Source organism: Chiloscyllium plagiosum, chromosome 31 (assembly GCF_004010195.1).
Source record: "Chiloscyllium plagiosum isolate BGI_BamShark_2017 chromosome 31, ASM401019v2, whole genome shotgun sequence".
In the NCBI taxonomy this organism is placed as follows: domain Eukaryota; kingdom Metazoa; phylum Chordata; class Chondrichthyes; order Orectolobiformes; family Hemiscylliidae; genus Chiloscyllium; species Chiloscyllium plagiosum.
Genome location: NC_057740.1, coordinates 39,843,991 through 39,855,886, shown reverse-complemented (window position 1 = coordinate 39,855,886; position 11,896 = coordinate 39,843,991). Strand labels below are relative to the sequence as shown.

At 40.8% G+C, this 11,896-nt stretch overlaps 1 long non-coding RNA gene across 7 annotated transcripts in view; it reads right to left on the bottom strand.

Annotated features, from left to right (window-relative positions):
- Window positions 1–11,896, bottom strand: part of LOC122565455 — a 139,926-nt gene that overhangs the window by 114,839 nt on the left and 13,191 nt on the right. For all 7 annotated transcript variants that reach the window (XR_006316177.1, XR_006316176.1, XR_006316175.1 and 4 more), the window contains exon 2: window positions 11,504–11,554. This is a non-coding gene — a long non-coding RNA (uncharacterized LOC122565455). The remainder of the gene's footprint in view (window positions 1–11,503; window positions 11,555–11,896) is intronic.

Here is an 11,896-nt window from a genome sequence, read left to right as displayed (position 1 = left end):
AAACTATAGTAATTCACGACAGCTTGTCAGAGTCGGAATTGTGCCTGGATCGCTTTGTAGTTACCTAGAGTGGAATATCTGACATTCTGAAACCGGAAACACTCCGAAATGTCCCCCATTGCCCTCACCTCAGCCTGCTAGAGAGAGGCCAAATATTGAAGGTACAGATCTCCATTAATATCCACTCCAAGCCTATACATCGATTTCTAGATTTTAAAAGACACTCTTGCTTTGTTTTATACATCCAACATTTGGCCTCTCTTATGTGGGTTTATATAAATAAAAAACAGTGCGATAAGATGAACTGGAAAGAATAAAAAATAACCACCACAGTAAAAGGACTGAAATGTTAGCATGGACTGTGTTTCCTGAGTCTGACCTAAGTGCCCCGGGGAGGGAGAGGATGTCCAGTGTATATATTATATACAGGGTACAACACTACATTCTCCGGACCTCCTTCAGTCTACAGCTGATTTTGAAACTTAAAGCATCTGATTCCCCTAGTCTGGACCTACCTGCGGAATATAATCAAATATTTTATCTAACGGCATCTATATCTCTGTCACTATTCCTAGATACATAATAACTGTAAATATAGCAACCACGTTCAGACTCATGTCCATCTCTTTCCTCATACAGTCACGGGACAGATCTTTGTCTTCTCTCTCTCCAGTATCCCCCCCCCCCCCCCCCCTCCCGATATACGTATAAAAATGCTCCTGTAATAAATTCATATTTCCTATGTACATGTGGAATATATAGAGAATTTGAGTGATATATCCCAAGCAGCGACAGTGATATGTCTGATTCTGTCTTGTGTTTAGGAAGTTTGCGATGTGCTGCACGTTTTACATTTTATTCCAGTCAATGCATTATTTCAATACTTAAACCCACACTACACTGTGCTGACAGAGTTTCTATTGTATAAAATACAACACTCTTCCTTCTCTGGTATATATGTCGTTACAGTCTTTCTTGGCCTTACAAAGCAGGTGATATATAAATGCATTATTTTATCTTTATTTCCGTTTCTGTGACTTTATAACACGACAACGATATATCTGTCTCGGTCCTCGTTACTGACGAAAAGTCTTTTATACTGTACATGCCAACTCCACGAAATTGCATATTTATGTAACTACAGTTAATACCACACACCCACATATAAACTGCAGTAATGTATAAACCATGGGGTGTTAAGAAACAGGAAACAATCCTAGCCCAGCATAACATCAAATTGCCACACTCACCCAGACACAATTCTTTCCAAAAAAAATGTTTGATATCAAAGTTGTCCGTGTAAACTTTAAACAAATCAGAGATTGCGGTTTATTGGAAGAGAAGGTGGGAATTAGAAATTCGACGTCTTAATTTTTAACAGCTGTTAAGGACAACGTTTAATGAAACCGTGTTCAGTGGATGTGCCCAGGACAGTTTAGTTATTTGATGATTGCATATTAATCCCAGTGAATGGATTAGAACGGGTGTGTGTTTGAGGGAATTCTGGTCAATGAAATGAATGGACGTGAAAGGAAATGTATGAATTAACCGGAAGGACATAGACACAGCACAACATTCCTGGGGTAAGACTGGCAACGACAAGCAAAAAGAGAGAGAAAGAAATATTTGATACAGTTAATTTCAGTGAATATGGTCTAATTGAGGACTTTATATCAAATATAGATTTTGCATTTTGTACCAGTAACGCCCTTTTGTATGTTTTAAGTGACATATCTTTGATTGTACTGATTATGCATGTGATGTTTGAATGAAGGATTTATTTAAAGAGGGCATATATTAGTGTTAAATACAAGCCTGGTTCACAATGCAACCCAGCAGACAGAATTCACATCGACGCACCTTTCACAGACAGAGCTGGCAGATTAAGTATTAGAGATAGAGAGATGTGCCCATCAATATCACATCAGCCCCGGGTACTTTGCTACAGACCTAACATTTCAATGTCGGTCTCTCTCAGCACTGGGAGGTTGGGTGCTGCTGAGCAGATAGGCCGCCTTTCTCGAACCTGTATCGCTGCGAACGGGAATAAATATTTTGTTGTAACCATTGCCCAACGGGTCCAGTTCCTCGGGGCCCGCTCCTTCCTCCCTTTATCCCTTGCCAGGCGATGAATTTGCGACGAACTGTGCGATTCATTTGAAATCTCCCGGCTCGTCCAGGCCTACAAGCTGCCTTCTCTCGCCCCTCCAATCCTCCGGTGTTAGATCTCTCCTTATTTCACCCCCTCCCCCTTTTCCCGATTGAATTTTGCGATCGAAACCCCGTTTACCAGACAAAACGCGAATTTCCACACGATCGTTTCTACACAATACATTAGAACCGTGTATTTAACCATAAGGACATAAAGAACTAATTCCACCAACTCCCGGTATCCAGCTCCTAGCAACAATCCTCCATTCCCATCATTTTAACGTGGGGAAAAATCCAGGTTAATGACATTATCACTGAGATGATGGTGTGAAATGAAACCCGGGTGAGAGCGGATTTAATTCTGTATTTAGAATCACTTGGGTCGCATTGTAAAACACTTCCAAATAAAACACGGTGCCAGTTCTGTTATACAATCTATGATTTTTGAAAAGATCGCCAATAAATTTAACGGAGCTGTTCTCACTAAGTACAGTATTCAGCAACATAGCGACAGCGGTGTCATTGATGCAGTTCTTTATCAGTATTATGTTCCAGAATTATACTCTCATTCCATTTGTCTATCTCCCTTCCCGCGTTCCCCTCCCATCTCCAGACCTCCCTTACTGACTTCGCTCTACACCCACCCAACTTTTCCCAAGAATGTACAATTTGGGGAAATTCCCAGCCACAGGCAGTAGATTCAGGGACGACTATTTATGAGTCAATGCGCATTGGATGGTTTCCCCCTCAAAACTAATCTGAAGGATGGAGTCACGATGAGATCAAAGCAATGAATTTCAACCAAACGAGAGTGGACACTACTGAAGGAGTGAGAGCAGAAATTGAACCTTTGGCTTTGCAAAGATTAACAGAATCACATTTTCTGCAGTCTTTTATTGTTCTGTCTCCAGTAACAAATTCGCGCCTTTGTTAGTTTTTTTTTTGCAGTAATGAAACTCCCTGAATTCCCAGAAATGTACTGCATAATTATGAAATAATTCGACCTGAGTGTACACAAAAATATTTTTGAGAATTTCAGTGGGGTGTCGGCCATGTAAATACCAGAATAAGCCCAACTCTGAACAAGCTACAACGCGCTACAACAACTATACCCACAGACCATTCAGTTACATAATTCCCAAAATCCTGTTTTGGTATCAGCGAAAAATAAAAGCAGGGCAAAAGAACATTAACCTACCATCAAAATATCAAGGCAAAGGAGAAAGTAAGGAGAGGAAGATAAAGGCGGGATCATTTTTTAAAGGGGGCAAGATCACCCAAGGATAGATTTGAAAATGTGAACACAAGAAGGGCAGGGGATGGTCTTTGATACTTAAAAAAGTCTTTCCCCCGAATCACGGGTTTTGGATAGTTAACATATAAAATTTTCAAAAGTTTAGACTAACCTGTTATCTTAGTTCATGTTTCAAGGAAAGCATCGACAAAAAATAAAACTCATTTGGATAAATGGATTGATGGACAGAGAGAATGGTGGAATCGTAGCTGGATGTTTAAGGGTATTCATGGGCGGATAAAGGGAGTTATAGTTCGATGCTGGGCACACAGAATGGCGGATAGATCAGTGAAGAGGCTGCTCTATATCGCTAGACAGAAGGTAAGTTTCTGGTTAGGCAAGAGATGAAAATGGAAGAGCCAAAGGGTGGCGCAGTCTGGGTGAAATTATAAACCTGATAGGTGGCCTTTCTTCCAAACCTCAAAGCACAACCTCAACGACCTATCTAACTATCTACACTTCTATCTGTCTGTCTGTCTATCATTTTCGAAACAATTTAAAAGCAGTTCTGGGTGTATTTAAACTGTTAGATCACTATTGGTTTATATGAGCGGCGGAAACATTCATCTACGATAATGTAATGTTTTATACCCTCGTCTCAATCATTTGTTGAATTTAAGCTGTTGGATCTCTCTCTCCATCTTTCCATTTATAGCTGTCTATATATGTCACTTCTATCACAATATAATATATTTTTATATTGCATTTTAACGATGTCCTGACTACAGCAGAAGAGATCCCCCTGTTTGTAGCCTTTAGTTCGAACGATACAAGGAAATAATTGTTACGTAACTTCCCACTAGTGAATTTCGGACAGTTAAGAGGCCAGCTTTATAAATAAACCGCTTCCGATGTTTTTTTAGGTTGCAATGTATGTCAAGTTCACCTTCGTGCCAGCTTTAGGGTTTATGCAGAATGATTACCTGCTATTGGGATCACCGTAGCCCAGTACACACTTAGATCTTGCACAAATATCCCAATCACAGCCTTAAATGCGATAATCGAAGGCTGCTACTGTTTTGTTTTCCGCTATTTACGTAATTTCAACTTTCCTAAATGACAAGCATGTACCCACAGACGGAACTCTGGCATTTTGTCCCGTGGAATTTGAGATCCAAATATAAACATATCGTAAGTGGGAGTCGGAAGCTCCCTTTTAACCGGATAACCTATTCATCTGCAGAGATGTTCATGTTGAAATGTATCAGCGGGCTGTATCAGTGATGTCTGGCTGCCCTCTGCTACTGATACTCTACAATAGTTTACACGAACCATAAACTCTATATTCTTAAATCTAACTTGTGTCAGTAGCTGTCTAGTGCTGGCGTTGGGGAGTCCCTTTTTGTAAAATGTGGTGCCGTAAAATATGTCATTGGGGTTCTTCACTCAGTGGGGGGGCCTGAGCTCTGGGGAAAAGATGTACCAGAAAGTATACTTTCAAATACATGTACGGGTAAGTGTACCAGATAGAAGCAGGTGGAAGATTGGTTGGAACGGACAAATTTAGTGAACAGTCGGTTGAGATGGTGTGCATTGATGTAAAATTGGTTTAAATGTGAACTTACAGCTGTATATTTCCAAACAGGAAAATAAAGACTGAGAGGAAAAGTAGAGGGAGATAGAGAGAAAGATTAACCTACCCTGTTTTCACAGGTGTTACTGGGCCTGTGATTTCAGAATATTTAGTAATTTGAGTAGAGAATCTAGTAGGTAGCTCTGGAGCCATTTATCCATGTTTTGTTTTAATTATCCCATCCAATTGCTTTGCAGTGGCCATACACACAGCAGTAGGCATTGAGTGGACATTTAATAATGCAGTGTGAAAACTGTCAGAGTCTCTTCCCCACAGACTGGAGTATTTAAACATTTTCTAATATCCAACTGTTCTTACCATTTTCAAAGCAAGTGTGGCTTCCATTAACATAAATCACATGCGTGGATAAAAAAAAATCCAATATAAATTAGAAACAGAGACAGTAGTAAAACAAAATTAAAACTGAAAAAAAGGACCTGAAATATGGCCACGTGATTCTATCTATTCTTCTTCTCATTAGCTTTGGATTTCGTGCAATTTCAGTTTTTAAGAAACATGTAAGTTTTTCGTTTGCAATGATCTCTCAATTTTCAAGCTAAAAGTGCCATTAAAGTGATTTTTTCACTTCAGAGGGATGGTGCCTTATTTTCCATCTTATATCTCTTTAGTGCTGTCTTTGACTATCGATTAATATATATTCAGAAAACAGGTGCAGGGCACAAATCCTGTAGTGTGAGAGAGGGACAGAGGCGGAAATCATATTGATGACTGGATAATATATTTTTCATTTGTGTGTTTGGGGTGGGGAAACGTTTGGGAGAGAGATACTGAGTGATTCTATGCGAGAAATGCAGCGAATACGAATGCAAAGGTGTGATCCTGTGTGGAAGTGTTGGTGTGTGACGGTTGGTGTCCATATGGTTCATGTCGGTTGTTGTTTATTAGTCAAGTTCAAATCACCCGTCCTACTGGTGTCTTGTGTCCTGTGTCTTCTGTCTCTCTCTTTCTGTGTCAGGATTCTGTCTATGTATGCGGATGCGTCATGAACTTCCATTTATGTATAGTGATTCTGAAGAATATTATGATGGCGTGTCTCTGTACTATTGTGATTTTATTTTGCAGATCACACCTGCCTGTACATAACTGGGCGTATACAAGGTGTGCTGTTAATGCAACACCATCGTCATAGACAAAACAAAATGATTTGGGTTTAAAAACAACGGCATAATTGCTGCAATTTCCGTCAAGCTGGCAAGTGTACCTTCTTTTAGAACCAACATTCACGCCATTGCAAACAGCTTACTTCTAAACTTACTTTACGCCTATCCCACACGCTTCCCCGCCTTTCAGGCATTCAAAATCCATGTATCCTAAACGTGACGCAGCCAAAGTCGGCGTTAAATATAACATTAGATATTATTTCTTACAGAAAGACAATCCACACACATGGCCTGTGAATACACCAAATCTCATTGCTGCCTAGCCCTCACAGCAGTAACAGTGGAATCACTCGGCATAGAGACCTCCTCTGCGTGTATCGTATATTGCACAGGACACAGAAATACTCAGTACAAAATTGGCAGCCAATCCACAAATATCCGATTCAGCAAAGACCAAAAAGAAGGCGATTGAAAGTGGTCTTCCTATCCCTCCTCTCTGCAGCTTACATGAGATAGCCAAATCTTGTTCATATGCTGTATTCCCTCTTTACATAAAATGGTTACAATATAGAATTTACCATAGGTTCAACGTTTTAAAAAGAGCAGTATGCTATGCATTTATCTTCCCTCCTACCTAGACATCTACTATTTTCCATATGTTACATAAAGACCGCACGCAATATTCTATATATATATAAAGATGATTAACAATACAGATGGACATTTCTGTGTATGCTGATCTACGAATTATAGGATATACTGGCTATAAACAATTATCGTTCTATTCATTAGAACGTAGTACTAACGTCTGCACTATTATATATTCTATTCTGTCGCCCTCTTTCCTATTTTCCTTAATTGCACATAATCACATTTTAAAAGCCTCACGAGGAACAAATCGTCCTCTTATTACCAAATATACATTTTATTTTCTTTACCATAATCATACGGCGCTGCTTGATCAGCTTCCTGTCACCTACCTAGTGGGCATTTCAATCTTTGGTCTATCCTTGCAAAGTTACAGCTTGATGGTACTGGACAGCTGAGCTGATATGGCAATTTTTGGAAATGATTTTTCTTTTCATTGAGGGGAAGAGTACTGAGCCCATTGTGGGCACACTAACAAGATTGGAAAGAGTAGGAGAGAGATAGGTAGATAAAGAAGTTATGATTAATTATTTAACGCCAGGCGTGGGTTTTAAAAGTATGAAAATTAGGGAGGGAGGATTAGCTTTCTATATTTTGTTGGAAGCCAGGAGAGAGACCTAACTGTCCGTTTATTTATTGTTGTGCTGTTTTCGAATCAGTCCGAATACCTCGGCCCATCGAGTTATCACCAATCCCTCTATATTCATCACCTATCCCTCTATATTTATCACGAACCTCTCTCTAAACGCCACAAACCAATACTTCAATTAACCTCAAAATATAACAATATCCAAAGGAAATTGATTTGTATGGATCGATTTCTCTTGTTATAAGATTATATCTCGAGTACAACGGAAAGGAACCATGCAGACAATATTTTTTTAAAAAAGTATTTCCCCACCAAATCTTAACTACATTGGAAGATTTACATATATAAGCAATGTGAAAGCTAGATTTACTGATTAATACACAAGTTGGGAGAAACCTGCCAAAGGCACATCTAGTGAAAACCAGCAATTCCAGAGAGAATGGAGAACCACATACAGAGTAGGGGAGGCATAGAGGGAGTTAGCTGAATACATAGGCAGATTGAATAATAGACAAATAGATAGGTGTATAGACAGACAGACAAAGGGATACATGTATAGACAGACAAATAAATGTATATGGATAGATAGTTAGATAGATAGATAGATAGATAGATATGATAGTACAGCTCGGGTGAAGTGGAATATACACAGGGAAAGAAAAGCGAAATGATAGAAAAATACAGAGTTATAACTAAAAACAAATATAGAACCAATACTGAAAGATTGAAAACTGAAACGTTGGAAAAAAAAGATAAACGTGCAGAGAACGAGACAGTTAACCTTATATCTGATAGAGATAGAGGGTGCAATGAGATAGAAAGAAACATACTGCGCCGATGTGAACAGAGATAATTTTATTTAGATAACTTTGAGAACTATTCATCTTATAATGCAATCTCAGCTACGCCCTGCTATAAGAGTTTTCACTGTCCTGATATCAAAGCTACATTCATCCGCCAATCGATATTTATAGACGGTTTGAAGCGAGATTGGGACCTCGGCATTTTGAAGGCTTTCAACATCGAAAAGGCATCGCACAGTTAAAGAAGGACAAAGCGTCTTTTACACTTTCATTCTGCCATTGAGTAACAGCCCCAGAATAAAGTTCTTATTCTGCGGATGGTTAAAGAGTCAAAACACAACTTCTTCCTTTAATATCTCTCTAAACTGTCATAGTTTAATGTCTCTCGTGCTGGGGGACCTCTGCTCCGTATTTCCTCACCTTCCTGGCCTTTCATTTAGCAGAAGAAAACGAATTTATCTAACTCTAATGGTTTTAATTAAAACCATCCGGAATTCTAGGCTCGTCAGCTTGGGTTATTTTAAATTCAGTTTGAACTCGCTTCTGGCTTGTGCCTACTCTGGTAAATAACTGTTTGGGGTTGGGAGTTGAGGCGGGGTGGCGGGGGTGATGGGTGGAGGTGGTGTCTGTGGGATGGAAAATCTTACTCTCGATATCACGCCAAGACCTCTCTCTTAGATCAGCGAAGGAAAAATTGCGACGTGAGATGGACAGAATAGTAGTCAGGTAGGCGAATAAACTAAAGCGATCAGCAGGGCATAAAAACAGAAATTGCTGGAGAAACTCAGCGGGTCTGGTAGTATCTGTGGAGAGAAACAGAGTTAACGTTCAGTGACCCTTCTTCAGAACGAGCCTGGAAACATTCAGTTTCTCTTTCCATAGATGTTGCCAGACCTGCTGAGTTTCTCCAGTAATTCCCGTGTTTTTTTTTGTTTTCTTTGTTTTATTTCCGCATTAAGCCCGGAACAGGAAACCCACAGAGGTGTCTCGCTCACTTCTATCTGTCTACCTCCTCTGCATTTTCCCAGAGATGGAAACCCACACTCCATTTCCCACCCTCCTCATTCCTTCCCAAGGCTGGAGTACTCATTACCTACCACCGTCCTCAGCTTCGAACCTACAGGTATCTGAAGGAAAAGCCACAACTACACCTCCCACACAAGTTCCACTTTTTATCCAACTCTGCTTCCTTTCGCGCGCTAATCTTGGCGACTAGATCTTGGACAGGGAGGCAGGCCCTTTGGCCTATCGAGGCCACACTGACCCTTTGAAGAACATCCAACCCAAACCCACCCTATCCCTTTAACCCTGCATTTCCCATAGCCAATCCACCTGACCTGCACACCTTTGAACTGCGGGAGGAAACCTGAGCACCCAGAGGAAACCCACGCAGACACGGGGAGAATGTGTAAACTCCACACAGACAGTGGCCCAAGGCTAGAATCGAACCCGAGTCCCTAGATGAATCACCGTGTCGTCCCACTTGATGTCGAGATTACAGTTGGAGCTATGGGTTGATCTCGGGTTGAGGTGAAAGTTATTATTTTATTGAATAATGGCGCACGCTCTAAGGGCCGTGTGACCTACTCCTGATCCAATTTCATTTATTATTCTTCTGGGTTTCACACTTTAAAACGAACATAAAGTAATTATTTCCAAAGTATCAGCGCTAAAGGAGAAAGGATTTGTGTCAAATTGAGGTTACCTACTCAAATACGTCTGTTTGTAGACACCAATGACTTTTGACGTACGTAATGACGCACGCCAACATGTGTACACCCAATGTTTTTACAGATACATACAATGGCAGGACTATCTGCTGAGGGACACGCTGAAATTTGGGGCAGTCACTGCAAAGGCATAGTAGGGGAAGATCTAAGGCATTTCTGTCACAATACACCTACTGGTGCTGTTAGATTATAGAAGACTTCCGGTTGCATGCTTGCATTGCAATGTGTATAGCTGTTGTCATATTTATGTCCATGTCACAACCTTCCATTTGAATTAGCGCCAAAGAGTGCGAAGTGCTCAAGTATACGTAGGAACGTGCACACCCAGCCTCTCAATGTGTAAAACAGTTCATCAAGTCTGTATAGCCACAAGCCAAGTGTATGATTGGGATAATCACCGTAAGTTTAGATATAAGAATTTATAAACTCATTGCATTAGTAGTATGACTGCAGAATGGTCCAGGGGAGGTCTGGATTAATATTCAATAAGCACCCGGACAAATACATGAATGCGAAGGGAACAGAGGGATACGGATCCTGTAAGTGAAACCAGTTTTATTATGAAAGGGCAAAATGTGTCGGCGCAGGCTTGGAGGGCCTGTGGTGTATTTTCTTTGTTCTTTGTAATAGTCAGAGAGAAGTTCGAATACCACAATAGCAAGAAAATAACGCGGGAAAGCGGGTTTGTATCAGTATTGGATTAAAGGCCTTTTTGTTGAGCAGAGGTAGTGTCCTTACCGCTGAGCCAGAAGAATTGGGTTCAAGTCCCTCCTGCTCCAGAGATATCTAATACCTCAAAAACCCGAAAGAATTGTGGATGCTGGAAATCAGAAAGAAAAGCAAAGATTGCTGGAAAACCTCGGTAGGTCTGGCATCTGAGGATCCCATTTAGGGCGAAAGAAAAGATAACTACAAACTCGGATGTGTTACAAGATGCAGACGCGGACAATGTCTTGTCTCAACACCTTCCCAAAGAAAACATTCGTTCTCCATTTTAATTAGACCCTGACATATCTCACCACCGTCTGTCTGTGGAGATTTCTGTTCTCTATTCAGGCGATTGGGTTAATTATTCCAATGGTCAATAGCCCCCTCGGTTATACAGAATCATTGAGTGAAACAGCTCAGGCCATTCGGCCTCTTGTGCCAGTGAGGGCTCAATGAGAATGCTGTCTGATCCGTTCTAGGTTAAAAATCACACAACACCAGGTTATAGTCCAACAGATTTATTTGGAAATACAAAATAAACCTATCGGACTATAACCTGGTGTTGTGTCATTTTTAACTTTGTCCAACCCAGTCTAACACCGGTACTTGCACATCATTCTAGTCTCTGCTTCATCATGGACCAATAGCTTTGTCCTTCAAATCTCTTTCCCTTTGTGTTTCTAACAGGCTGATCGGCCAGAAGAGTCAGCACGGGCACACCTTCAAAGTGAAGGGGTCTGAGGCAGTTTGTGAGAGAGCTCAAACGACACAGGTTCTGAGAAAGAACAATTACAGACACCTTTATTCACTCACGGTACAGGGAGTAGGCTCTCTTTAGATACTCTTATTATACACGAGTAGAGAAAAAACATTCACCCAAACCTACCTGTCGAGATTCACAGACAAACGGTGCATCTCTCCTCCCGGCCTTGAGAATCTGAAAGAGAAGAAAAACAAATCAGTTTGTTCCCACTTGATTTGAGTATCGCAAAACTGTCCTTGACCTAATGTTTCCTTATAAAGAAAACAACAACCCGTTGCATTCAGCAAGCGCCCAAAGCGGACGTTCCGCCCCCTCCCCCACTGGTCAACGAACCAGTTTGAAGCGTCGTCTCATTGAATAACAGAGCAGGCTGGAAGGGCCGAATGACCCACTCTTGCTCCCAATTCGGATGTAATCGCTATTGTCCTGCCGGTAAACACGAGAGCCAATTTTCGCACAGCAAGATCCCACCGGCGTGAAATGATATAAATCAGCTGCTAACGGTCTTTGGCGCGG